Raw genomic sequence first — 14,033 nt, 5'->3', positions numbered from 1 at the left:
TAGCATTTTAAGTTTCATCCATGTTGGAGCATGTATCAGTACCTCATTTTTTATGAGACTGACGCACTACCTACTGCGCTAACAAGGCACCTAGTACCTCATTTTTAAAATTAGCTAATACTATTCCATTGTATAGGTACATTTTATTTATCCATTCATTAATTGATGGACATTTAAGTTGGGGTTACTTTTGGCTATTATGACTAATGCTGTCATAAATAGTTATATACACTTTTTGTGTGTGTGTGTGCATGCACATGTTTTCATTTCTCTAAGGTATATGCCTAGGAATGTATTGCTAGTTAGAATGGTAACTCTATGCCTAACCTTTTGAGGATGTGCCAGACTCTTTTCCAAAATGGCCAAACCATTTTCTACTCCCCCCACAGCAGGGAGTGAGGGTTCCAAATTTTCCATACTCTTGCCAATAATACTTTTTTTCTGTCTTCTTGATGATAGCCATAATAGTAGGTATGAAGTAAAATCTCATTGTGGTTTTGATCTGCATTTCCAACATGGCTAATGATGTTGAACGTCTTTACATGTGCTTATCAGCCATGTATATATCTTCTTTGGAGAATGTCTATTCACATCTCTTGTCCATCTTTTAACTGGTTGTCATTTTGTAGTAAAAGAAAGCTTATAATATTCCCAGTTTCACCCAGCCATGTGAGACTGCTCCAAATGAATGATACAAAAACCCTGAAGGTGTCTGCCAGAGGAAAGCCTGACATACCATTTTCCACCTAGGATTTTGTGATCTTCAGAAACTTCCAGATCTGAACTGTTGAAATGGAGCAGAGTCTGGAAAGAGAACTGTGTTGTGATGGCCTTAACTTCTAGAGTTTGGGAGGCACTGGAGTTCAGTTTTCCTCTGGGCTATATTGTTGATGACTAGAACCATTTAGAAAGGACTCTCCAGTCATGAGTGCTGCCTGTGAAGGTCCTCTGGTCTGAATCTTTATATTCCTCCCAAATTCATATGTTGGAATCCTAATGTCCAATGTGATAGATTTAGGAAGTTGGAGTCTTTGAGTGGTGACTATTTCATAGACAGAGCCTTAAAAAAAAAAAAAAATCTCTTATTAAAGAGTTCCAAGAAAGCTCCCTTAGCCTCTCCACCATGTGAAGATACAGTAAGTCTGGGACCCAGAAGGGCACAGTCATCCTGCTTGTACTGAACTTGTACTTCCCAGCATCCAGAACTGTGAGAGATAAATTTCTGTTATTTACAAGCCACCTGGTCTATGGTACATTGTTAGAGCAGCCTGAATGGGCTAAGACACAGGATTAGCAGTCCCAGGAATATAGCACTAAGTTAAAAGCTGAAGCAGAATCAGAAATTATTGGCTTGAGCGTGTGTTCCCTATGTATGACAAAGCAGTACTCACGTCCCAGTCCAGGGATCTCCAAAGACACCCCTCTCTCTGACCAAAATAGTCCATGAAATAAAGTCTGAAGAGAAAGAGCCACATTGCTTAAGCACTGATCAAGAAAACCTTTGTCCTTATCCCCCTCCTCGGGCTGCTCCCTAAGCCAATTTTCCCATTTCTGGTACTCAAGTTGCAAGGTTTGTGTGTGTTGGGGCAGGAGAGAAAGTTTTGAAATGATTCAAATTTGATTTAGATTAGACTGGATATTTTTACACCTGAAAATAATACTGTTCTAATACTCCAAAGTGACCACAAAAGCCACAGGGAACTTTCTGAGATATTTTGCAAACGAGTAGAAAGAACATCTAAGAGGGGATTTCTAAAAGTAGAGAAAAGGAGCCTAATTCTTGATTGTACTCCACCAGATATAGCCTGTTCAGTATATACGTGCAGGACACACATGTACGTATCTGCATATTCTCACAGTGTTGCATTCATTCTAGGTGGACAAGATATCTTTAAGCCCTTTGGTCTATGTGTCATCCAAATAGTGAAATGGAGTTGTATGGACTTTCCAATCACAGAATGCGGGGCAGTGGCAGAGCCAAGGAACACGGCCCAAGACTATGACTAACAGTTCATAGCTAGAGTATGCAGCCCTATGGTTTGGAACGCTCTCCAGGGCTGTTAATATTTTCAGTGACTCTCATAACTGACTGCTTAGTTCACATTATGTGATTAAAGATCTTCATTCTCCTAGGAGACCTCAGATCTTTTAGTAAGAGTCATTTTGGTAAATGAAAACACTCAGTAAACAAAATGGCTCTTTGAAAGAATAGGATATGCAGAAATGATTTTCCAAACTCGTATATTAAAAGAAACAACACGTTAGCTGCAGAAAGCCAACTATTGACGTAGCAGACTCCAAGATGCCAGATTGGAGCAACAATATGGGTCAGTCCCTGAGAACCTGAACCCTTGCGTTCTGGTCATGTCAGGCCCAAGTTCAAGAGAAAGCTCATGTGCTGAAAGGCTTGGCATAACATCTTAGAGACCCAGAGCACGGAGGCCCTTTACACAAACAGAACAAATCCTTTTCAGTGCTTTTAGACCTTAACAAACATGAGGTGATGTATAAAACGTCGCTCCCCCCACCACACTGCCAGCCCCCACCCCGCGAACCTCTTGCACTCTTTTCAGCATTTCTTAAATGTGCCCCATTGAACAATCTGTATTCATTGTAACAAATACAATCTCATTGAATTAGATTCTGAAGAGACTTTCTAGGGAGAAAAAAGAGGACTGATCCTGTATTCTCTTTAGTTTAAACAAGGGACAGAGCCCCAGCAAATGAGAAATCTTGGGTGAGCTAAGTTCCCTGGAATGGGTAGGGAGGGAAGGAGTAGGGTGAGAATTGGATGGAACTTGCGCTGGGGAAGGAATCAGTTTCTAGAAAAATCAGTTTTTCAGGACTAGAGAAGCAGAGCTGTTTTATGTTTGTGTGATTGTTAGTTATCACCGGGTATGTTTTCATTTTCCTATTACCATGTGATACATTTCCTTTTAATTTAAATTTCCTTGGGTGGAAGGTAGGGCTTGGAGTCCAGATCATCAGCATTATAAAGCGGGAGAGGAAAAACATGCCAGTAGCTATTTGCAGATGTAATAAAGATTTGACTAATGTGCATATTTATGGCTTGTGTTAGGTCACTGGGCATCACAGTCTGATAAAAGCTCTACTATCCCCCAGGCTCCTGCAATTCATGGCCTGGTATCATTGGGATTATCTATGTTCCTCTCATTACTCACCCATTGCTTTGGTTGTATTGGGAGTAAAAAATAATAAGCTGTAAGCATCCCTGCTGCATAACCTAACAGAGCATCCTCCATTCCAAGCCCAATGTCAACGATACAAAGCAAATGAGGAGCGCGCCGACAGATTTCTCCTTCCTTCACCAGGCAGCTGACCTCTCTCCCCTCGAGCTGTCGACCCACACAAATGTTACATTTAGGAACTTGTCCTTGATTTTTAGGAGTTAAAAATCCCTAATAACTTAACAAGCAAAACAGAGTTACCCTTGTAATGCATCAGCACACAAATTAGCTAGACAAATAAAAAGGATTAAAAAATTCTTGAAAATAGCACTTATCATCAGTCTCCCATTCAGAAATAATAAAGGAAGATGGTTTATACAGATTCAGTAATAAGACATGACATAAATGTAAATATAACATGTTACGACCTTTCTTCTGGTGAACAATAAGCATTTTGTTCATTCTTCAGAGCCTCTTTGTTTACAATGAGTGTGGTGATGAATCGAAGTGATGACATCAATTAAATCACAAGTTTATATTATTTTCAAACAGACAAAACGCAGATATTTTAAGGCAGGTAGCAAAAATGATGAGTTACTGTCTATTCTTGGTCTCTAAATGAGTTATACATATTCAAAAAAAGAACATTAAAGATGCCCCACAAAGCCAGGATCGTATATTACTTTTACTCTGAACAAAGATAACATTTGTAGAATCCCATTAGCAATAAATCTTTTAGATTCTTTTCACTTAAAATCTTATGATCCCAAAGGGGAGAAGAGATAATCAGTAAATAGAACTCTGATATCTGTCAGGAATTTGCCTGAATTAGAGCTGAACTAACTTGACAGAGAGATTGAGAAAAAAATTACCTTTAATATTCTGGTGAATCTGTCTGAATTTTTCTTTAAACATATCACTAAAATGGAAACAAAAACACAAAATACGTTGTTCATAGCTCAACAACCCGGGATGTGTACTATATAATTACCAATGATACACAGCAAATATCCTCAGGAGAAAGATATTCACAGACTATAGAAAAATCTTTGAAAATACTGAACTTTAATATGTTTTTAGAGGTATTACATAATAAAGTACAGAAATTTCATATTATGTATTTCTCCTTTTAGTGATTTTAACATTAGAGAAAAAAATTATATGAAATTTGTTTTATAAATCCTCCCTTTTCTTAACTAACCAATGGATATATCAGGAATTTTTTAAAAAAAGAAGAAGAGATGGGAGAAAGTTAAAAACATTCTGGAATACTGTATGTAATATACTCAGCAACACATAGTCATCATTCACTTTTTGGAGCAGTGTTGGGCGCTGATTTGGTTATAGAGGCCCTACGGATTGAATACCCATTTCCTAGTGTAGTAAAGTTTGGATCTTTTCACCTTATTTATCTGAAGAAAGGGATTCCCCAAAAGAATTTGGACTATATCAGGCAAGAGACTTTTCTAGAGACGAGGGTTGCTTCATTAAGATCTCTGCAGAACCCTCTTTGCTTTTCCCTTTAAAAGGTGCACTGCCCATGAACTTGAACTAAAGCATATCATGTTAACATCCTAGGTGTCCCTGGAAATCATGACAGATGGTGAAACACGGCAGCTGCGGCACTACTGGTGGCAACATCAGGGAGCAATCCTTTCCCTCAAACCAGCGAGTAACTGGAAGCAGAAAAGACCCCATAGAGTAAAACTACCTAAAATTGAAACCAAAATTTCAGAGACAATAGCAGGAAAAGGGAAGTTTTGGTTGGGACTGTATCTAGAACTATAAAAGGAAAAAGTAGTGAACATATTTTCAAATACAATTTACATTACAATAAAAACTGTTCTCTAATTCTTAGACTAGTGGAGAATTAACCAAATATTAGATTTTTGGATAATCTTTCCAACATAATTTTAGGATATCAAAGTCTGCATATTTGACTTTCAGTCATGCTGATAAGGATCAATCTTGCAAAGACATTCTATGGCTTTTATTAATTTTCAAACAGGATTCCTAATCATTTGGTTTTCATATTGTTCTTTTCTGAATCTCATCTTTTTCATTTTTCCCTTTTTCAGTTGCTTGACCTTGATAGATCCACAGTGACTTGAGTAGATCTCTAATATCACCTTAGTTTTTCAATTTTAAATAATTTTTTAAAAATGTGTTTATTTATTTATTTGTCAAAGAGACAGAGTAAGCGCACAAGCAGGGAGAGTGGTAGGCAGAGGGAGAAGCAGTCTCCCTGCTGAGCAAGGAGCCAGATGTGAGATTCTGTCCTAGGACCCTGGATCAAGATGTGAGCCAAAGGCAGATGCTTAACTTACTAAGCCACTCAGGTGTCCCTCTAATATCACTTTAATAAACTTTATGCAATTTGAAGATTTTCAATTTAACTTTTTTTTTTTAAAGATGTTATTTATTTGTCTGTCAGAGGGAGAGAGAGAGAGAGAGTGCACAAGCAGGAGGAGCAGGGCACAGAAGGAGAAGCAGGCTCCCCGCTGAGTAAGGAGCCCGATGTGGGACCTGATCCCAGGACCCTGGGATCATGACCTGAGCCAGAGGCGGATGCTTAACCAACTGAGCCACCCAGGCGTCCCTCAATTTAACTTTAAAATTTGCATACTATATGCATAGGAAGTTGTAGACATTAGATTCTCAACAGGATTATAACCTGTTGAGGTTATAATCAAGATATTGATTCTCTGGATTAAAATAGGTGCTATATTAATGGCAGAGGGGACTTTGAATTGGAACTAATCTTACAAATGGTCAGTTCACCACTGAAAATTTTTGTGCTATGACAATTTTTGATATCCATAGTTCATTCATTTTCTAAAGATTTAGTTATTTATTTGAGAGAGAGATAGAGTGCCAGAGGAAGGTGTGGGAGAGAGAGACAGAGAAACTCAAGCAGACTCCCCACTGAATATGGAGCCCAACACTGGTGTTGAGGGGCTCAATCTCATGACCCTGAGATCAGACCTGAGCCAAAACCAAGAATCAGGTGTTTAACTGACTGCCACTCATCACCCGGTGAACAATTTCTTAACTGATGAGAATCACGAAATGAATATTCAGATGAGGAATCAGACACCTGTGTCCACTTGACAATCTACTGGAGATCCAGAGAAAGCAATATAGATGTTAATAATAGTGAAACCACTAATTTTTTTTGAAGTTGATCTATGTAATAAGCACTTAGCATGTATGGATTTGTGCTTCAGAATTCCTACTGCCATCTGTAAGAAGGAGGGGAAATTTGATTTCAGTTTACCTATTTTATAGGCTCTGGAAATGCAAAGATGGGTCATGTGTCTCTTTCCACAAGTAGCTCATATCTCCCAGCAGGAGAAACATGTGAACAGTCAAGTACAGTAGAGTGTAATTTAAAAACATTACTAACGGTTGTAATACATTTATGATGTGTCAGCACTAGATGCTTTACTTAGATAATTCCATTGAATCCCAACAGCATAGTTGCCGAAGTTAGACTCATACCCAGGTCTTCCTGAAGCCACAGCTGTGTTCTTTACTCCCGTGCCCCCTGCTTCTTCCCAGTAAGTGCAAAGCAAGGTTTATGCCCATGTGCTGTCAGAACATCCAAGAGGGGCCCTTCGCCTCATTTGAGGGTGCTTAGGAAAGCTTTCTTGGAGGTGTTGCTGTGTGAACTAGAATGCTGGAAGACAAGCCCATAGTGCTTTGCTGAGACAGAGCAAAATGGAGATGCAGTGGAGGAATGGGCTGGGTTCTGGAAATTACTCTTTGTTTTCTTCAGTATTATAAGCACAGTTATAGTATAGACCATTTTACACTACATTACCTAGAATATAACAATGCAATTTCATTTACAATCGTGCTTAGTGTTCCTGACTAATACCAGAAAATTCCAAATAAAATCTTATGTCTAATCATCATCCTCATTTTTGTGTAAAAGATTTCAAAAGCCCGCAGCCTCAGGCAGTGTACTTAGGAGGGATTGTTACTCAACTGATCACCGCAGCTTCGGATTCCTTCTACAACGTATATTTACCCAGAAATGTCACATGGGATTTTGCATTTATATAATGCTTTTTAGGGCAATGAAAACCCAATAAAATCAGCCGGCTTATTTAATGTTCAAAGTGTTTAATAAGCTTTTTTTTTTTTTTTTGAATGAACCATTTAAATGAGTTTTTTTCTTTTTCCATTAATTAACTCACCAGTGCACCAAATACGTATCAGATAAATGAGTTGATAGGGTCCCCAGTTTAGTTGAAGATGCAATACGGAAAGCACTAATTAGGCAGGCAAGGGCTCCAGATAATTAAATAGTGATTAATAGATTTTTGTGCTACCAAAATTAAAAGTAACTAATTGGTTGAAAAAATATTTAAAATTGTGTGCTCGGTACTTACATGTTGAAAGTGATTCTGAGGGATACTAAGATTTTGTTGGTTTTGTTAAGAGTGAAGGTTTTAATTTTTTACTAGTTTTTTCTCCTTCTGATATCTTGTGTCAAAGTGTTCCCGTGTTAATAGTAGAATATAATGGAAGTTTATGCAATTAAATACAGCAAGAGAGTTTATAGACCATTTATCATTGGATAAGGGTCATATACTGTGAATTCAGAAAATAAAAGGGAATTCCATTTGTAGCCCACTCTTGCCTGAAGCTCACCTAATGAAATCTTTCTCACTCATAGAATTAACAGTGTATCCAGCCGAAAAGTATTTAACATTCTCCGTGCATACTAAGCATGCAAAAGTAGAATAAAACCTTGCATACTTACAGGGGATTTTGGTTGCTTTTTCTTCAGCCCAAATTAGGCGGCTCTTGTTCATTTAGTGCATTTGAAAAGAGCTGAACTTTTAAAATTCTGAACTGTCAGTCGCCGTCATTTCATTTGACAGCTGACACTTTCAGAGTGAAGAACACACACATCATGGGAGTAGAGTGAAATGCTGCTAATAAATGCTATTGTTTTTCCTGATGGAAAAGGAGCACCTTAAACAACTGTTTGCAGATCCAGCGGGTTTGTTATGATGCAAAATGCATGTTTGACTGTCACCATTTTTGTTTACTACCTGCAGAGCATAAAATTGCTGATTAAAAAATTGAAGAAACATAAGGCCAGATTCATTAAGAAAAGAAGCAGGCTTTTCTCCCCTCCACCCACCTTTACACGCCACTCTCCCATTTTAGTGTGATAAACATAGAGTCTTCCTTCATCAAGGCATGAAGCTAATAAATAATGTATGGTTCTGGAGATTAATTATAAGATTTCTGTGTTTATGGAAAATAAGAACTCTGAAAATTTGTTTGTCTGCTTCTACTCTGCTTGCTAAATTGGGGAACTTAGGAAAATTGGCTCTGCCATTTTGGAATTTTATGGAAGATGATCCATGATAGTTTTAGAGGCTTTATAGTTTTGTTTTCTATCATTAAACTTGTGAGTGAGGCTAAAGTGTTTGTGGGTAAATTTGAAGGAGCTACCTTCTGGATACAGAGAACCTCTGTGTATCTTCTAGGGCTATTGACCTGACCAAACTATATAGCATGACACATTATATTTTATGGAAGCCTTTGTTAAGATTAGTTAATAATCTTCTAGCAAGAAGATCATTCCCATCTTGTTTAGTATGCAATCTTTCCCCTACCATAAAGAAGGAGAGAGGAATGGCTTGAGAAAAAAATGTGTTTGGTCTGTCTCATGGTCTATTATCACTCAAACACTTTTACTGCTAAAATATTTTATAAGTATTGCTATCAAACTTAATAATTGTCTTTGACTAAGTAACCTCAGTAAGATGTGTAATAGATTGAAATTAGGTCTGACTTAAATAATGAACTAGAAAGGTTATACAGTATGGGATGGGATAGTTAATTCTATGTCTTGATTTACCTGGGGTACCCAGGTATTTGGTCAAATATTATCCTGGGTGTATCTGTGAGGATGTTTTTGGATGAGATTAACATTTGAATCAGTAGACTGAGTAAAGCACATTATCTTCCCTATTGTGGGTGGGCCTCATCTAATCAGCTGAAGGCCTGGATGGAAAAAAAGTATGACTTCCTTTAAGTTAAGAGGGAACTCCCCCTGCCTGATTACTTGAGTTGGGACATTGGTCTTTTTCTGCCTTTGCACTTGAAATGAAAACCAGCTCTTCTTATGTCTTAAGCCTGCAGGCTTCTGGACTAGATCCTGGTTCTCAGGCCTTTGAACTCCAGCTGGAACTACACCATTGCCTCTCCTGCTCTTTGGCTTCTAACTACAGATCTTGGGACTACTCAATCTCCATAATCACATGAGCCAATTCCTTATAATAAATCTCTTTCTATATACATATATCCTGTTTATTCTGTTTCTCTGGAGAACTATGATTAATTCATGGGGTTAAAATTCTGGAAAAAATATAGTAGTGAGAAAAGTTCAGGAGTGGATCATATTTCTTTTTTTCTTTTTACATCATGACTTTGAGTTTTCAATGCCAATAATAGGAAAAGGAAGTTATTTTCAATATTGTTTCTTACTGATGAACTGACAGAGATAACTCACTTAACTGTCTAGACAGGAAACATACACACATACATTGGAAAACATTAAAAATCTCATTACCACATGGCCTTGAACAATGCTAACATCTTATGCACATATTTATGTCATGTGTATACAAAGTGCAGTTGATTGAGAAAGTGTTCAATGGAGCATCCATAAATTAGTCCTACTGGTATTCTACATATAATTTTCTTGCTTCTCAGTGTATCTATAAATCAGGAAATGCTTTGGACTTTTATGGAAAAGTAACCTTTACATTCAAAGGACTGTATGTGCAGATATTAAGTACGTGATTTCCATGGTTTTCAGAGGAAAGCATGGAGAGTCTGTGCGCCCCACTGGGAACCTGGAAGCTCGCTCCTCTTGGAAAAGCCACTCCTCTGCTTTCTAGTTTCACTGCTCTGACCTCTCCTCCAGGTTTCCCTTAAAGTGTGTTCAAACTTGAGTCACCATCTCTACTGTTCGCTTACTCACCTTCTTAAAACCAACAGATCAGAAGTCAATGGGTGCTTTTTAAAACTCATGACTGTCATCGGATGTATGATTCCCAAGACGGCTGTGGCAAATAACCAGTCTTTCGGATGGATAATATCCAGAATGTTATGCCGTGGCTAAGATTTTACCGGAGTTGCCCGTTATGCCCACAAATAAGCTGTTTGCTTGGTTTGTCATTCCCTTCCGAAGGTACTTAGGAGGGGTGGAAGCCTAGAGTGAGCAGTTAAGTTCCTCCTTGTGAGAGCACAAGTGAATTAAAGTTCCAGTGACTCAAGTCTCAGAGGCAATTACAAAGGTTTTCAGTAGTTAAACCAAGGTAACTTGCAAAGAGCCCAATTCCATTGCTGACTTGATCTTTAAATCAATATGTTTCCACGGACATTATATATGATAGCGTATGTAGGCTGGGAAACAAGGAACTGAGGCCTCGGAACAGATTTAAGGGGGAGAAAGTGAGTCTTTATATGAGGTTGGATTTTCAAGTATTATCTAGGGCAAAAGTTTTTTAAAATCTTAAATTACCTGTCACTCTCTGGCAGAGAACAGTTCCAGAGACTCGGGTTGGCTCTTACGGAGTCACTCCACATAATGTCAGAGACCCCTGAAAGGGTACTTTGAAAGATATATTGCAAATTGTTATGCAATTCCCTACTCCTCTGGCCAGGAGAATTAGGAATTTGGGAGGTTTTTTATGTGGGGTAGGGGAAAGAGAGGGTAAAGAATTGACATGGAAATTTATTTTTAAGGACACTAAAACCTGGGCAGTTTTTACTGCATAGCCACAGGATACTGGCTAAAATAATTTGAAAGAAGGCAGTGGAGGGACTGAGCTAATGGCTACAGAGACTAGGTTCTGGAAAAACCCTTTCAGTACAATTTAAGTGGAGGAGGACCTCATGGGTGTGACTATCACATGGCTGGGTCACAAAGCAAAGCCAGTTAATAGTGCCCTCTGAGCCATGACTCGGACAGAAGGCCCATTTTATGGATTGCAGTTGAGTCAACGTCTTTTTAAATGTTTCATGTGCCTAAAACTTTGGGCTTTGGAGAGAGACAAGCTTGAGTTCAAATCCTAGCTCCTTGGCTACTAGCAGGATGCCCTGAGAAATGGACTAAATCCATTTAGGCTCCATTTTTTTTTTTTTTCTTAAAGATTCTATTTATTTATTTGACAGAGAAAGAGAGATCACAAGTGGGAAGAGAGGCAGGCAGAGAGAGAGAGGGGGAAGCAGGCTCCCCACCGAGCAGAGAGCCCGACAAGGGGCTTGATCCCAGGACCCTGAGATCATGACCTGAGCCCAAGGCAGAGGCTTAACCTACTTAACCACTCAGGCACCTCTAGGCTCCATTTCTTCCCCTGCTAAATGGGTTTCATAATAGTTACCCACCTCATATTGAAGGAGATTCTAGATGGAACCTGCTTAGCAGAGGTCCTGGCACTTAGAAGGTGCACCATGGAGTTTAGCTAATTAATTACTTACAGAAACTAAGAAATGAAAGCCGGTATCATTAGGGCAACGTAATGCAAAGTAGGTAGAATAAGGCAGCCCCAGAAATCTGAATTGGCTTCATGCAACTGAAACAGTACTGGTAGTACAATGAGTTTGAAAGAAAGAAAAAGTTTCATCTTTAGTTTTATCAGCAGTGAAAACACTGCAAGGGGGCCACTTTCCTAAATGCTTTCTAACAGTGGCAGCTGAGATATTACAATTAAAAATGGACAAACGTAAACTATTGCATCTTCTTGGATAGGACTGATTCACTGAGTGTTCCTCTAGTGTGAGCGTGTCTTGCAATCTTGATACACTTAAACAAAATTGATAACAATACTTGAAAATAAGACATTCCCCAGGGACTTTAGGTGGTGAGAATGAATCTTTTGTGAGTGAAAGAACGATAAAGGATGTTATAGCTCTCTTCCATGCACAAAGCGTGGTGTCGGGGGAGGGAGGGGATACCCAAATATCAGAAACATATGGTTTTAAAATTCTGTGCCTGAGCCTGCAACATTCACGGAGTTTTATGTAAAGAGATAAAAATCTGCGCGAGGACTGTCACAAGTTGTTTGGGTGAACAGAACCACTGTTGCTAAACCACTGTTGATATTCTTAAAGGGGTTGCAATGAGAACCACCTGTAAGCCCGACAGGTTTGGGAATGGTGAAAATCATCAAGGGATCCAGGTCAAAATAATGTAAATAAGATGGGTAAAGAGAGGTTGATTAGCATCAGTGAGTCACAGGGTGACGAAAACCTCAAGGATGAAGAATGCAGCAATAGGTGTGACTTCTTCCAGAAGCGTGGCAAGAGTAGGTTTCTGAGGGATGAGAATATCACTCAGTGGTAGTCTGGAGAATTGGGATTCCTGAATCCATGCACTTTCCATAGTATTTAGCCTAATTATGCTAGGCATAAAGTGGTCGGGAGACTTCACAGCTTCAGAAAACATATACAGCATTGAGAAATAGACTAACCAGATTTGGAGGTGAAGAACTTTCTGGAAAAGATACTTGGAAGTCTCCTTGCTATCTTGTTGGAGCAGGACAAGTTGAGGTGGGTGATACAAATTTATCAGTTGTTTTATACTTGCTACGTGAATTCCCAAATCTTATCTCGTTTGACCGTCATGCCATAGGCACCGCGAAGGAAGTCTTGATCAGTGAAAAATCTTCATGAGCTATGTTATTCTAGATGAAATTGATGAAGCATAGTGAAAATAAAGATACCTAGAGATCAAATGAATTAAATTTGAATCTCTTCTGAGCATTTGAGTCTCAACGATTCTGGTCTCATTCTTTGCAGACTCACATTAGTATATTTTCTAGATATTTATTAAATGGTTGAAGCACCAAGGCTGTTTGTATGGTGGTGGTGGTGGTAGAGTGTGAGCTGAAAAAATTCCTAACCAAAGAGTTTTAGAGAGGAGAGGAGAAATGCGTGTTAATAATTAACCTTAAAACAAACAAAACAAAATACTATGCTAGTTGGATGGAGAAGGAAGGATCAAGCACACAAACTCTGTAAGCAATGGCCTGGTCCTGCTACTTATTAGGTGGATAAAATCAGGGAAAATTCTTTTACTTCTTGAAACCTCAGTCTCCTCCTTGGTGAAGGAGCACCTATAACATGTCTAAAGCACTTACCGTAATGCCTAGTGTATACTGAGTATTCAAACATGGTAGCTTTCATTAATCATTATAAGCTATGTGTTATGTTTAGGGGCATTATGGAAGACTTGATGGCATGTTACTTGATCTGATTTTTCAAAGACTGAGATTTCAACCTTAGAAAGTAGGGTGGTATAGTTAATGAAAACAAAGGGAAACAAATGAAAAAAAGAAGTCTTACACTTTGCTGTTAAAAAACTTCTTTGCTGTTAAAAAAAATTCTATTTGTTAAAAAACTTGGTTCATTCTCCTATTTCTGGTCAGTTTTTATTGGCTTTCTATTATATGTCAGGCACTGGGTATGTGACTTAACCTGTGTGAGCCCCAGTCTCTGGATCAGAAAGTTGAAATAAAGAGCGTATCTATTTTTCATGGTTGGTGATATGAGGAAGAAATGTAGCAATGTTTGAAGGAAGCATTGTTTTGATCTGAAAATTATTGCTGCTGTTGCGATTATTACATCAAGGTGAACAGAAAGGATAGGAAAGTGCTGAGAGGCTGGCAAGAATTAAAGACATGGCACACCAAAAGGTAGCTATGACAGGAATGTCCAGGTATAGAAGGAACTACTTTGATGGAGTAATCTATGGAGGGCCTGAATGCTGGGCTCAGGGTTTGGGCTTTACTTCGCGCACAACAAGATAAT

At 38.6% G+C, this 14,033-nt stretch overlaps 1 long non-coding RNA gene across 3 annotated transcripts in view; it reads left to right on the top strand.

The window, feature by feature from the left end:
- The window catches only part of LOC116589980, a 47,539-nt gene extending 38,100 nt beyond the window's left edge, over positions 1 to 9,439 (top strand). For 2 of the 3 annotated variants that reach the window (XR_004285456.1, XR_004285458.1), the window contains exon 4: positions 4,767 to 4,994. This is a non-coding gene — a long non-coding RNA (uncharacterized LOC116589980). Of the gene's footprint in view, positions 1 to 4,766; positions 4,995 to 9,349 lie in introns of those variants that run through there. The other variant, XR_004285457.1, reaches the window with a different exon arrangement.
- The last annotated feature ends 4,594 nt before the right edge of the window (positions 9,440 to 14,033 follow it).

This window comes from Mustela erminea, chromosome 5 (genome assembly GCF_009829155.1).
Source record: "Mustela erminea isolate mMusErm1 chromosome 5, mMusErm1.Pri, whole genome shotgun sequence".
In the NCBI taxonomy this organism is placed as follows: Eukaryota; Metazoa; Chordata; class Mammalia; order Carnivora; family Mustelidae; genus Mustela; species Mustela erminea.
The sequence above is the reverse complement of the archived record's forward strand: the minus strand, read 5'-3'. Positions and strand labels throughout refer to the sequence as shown.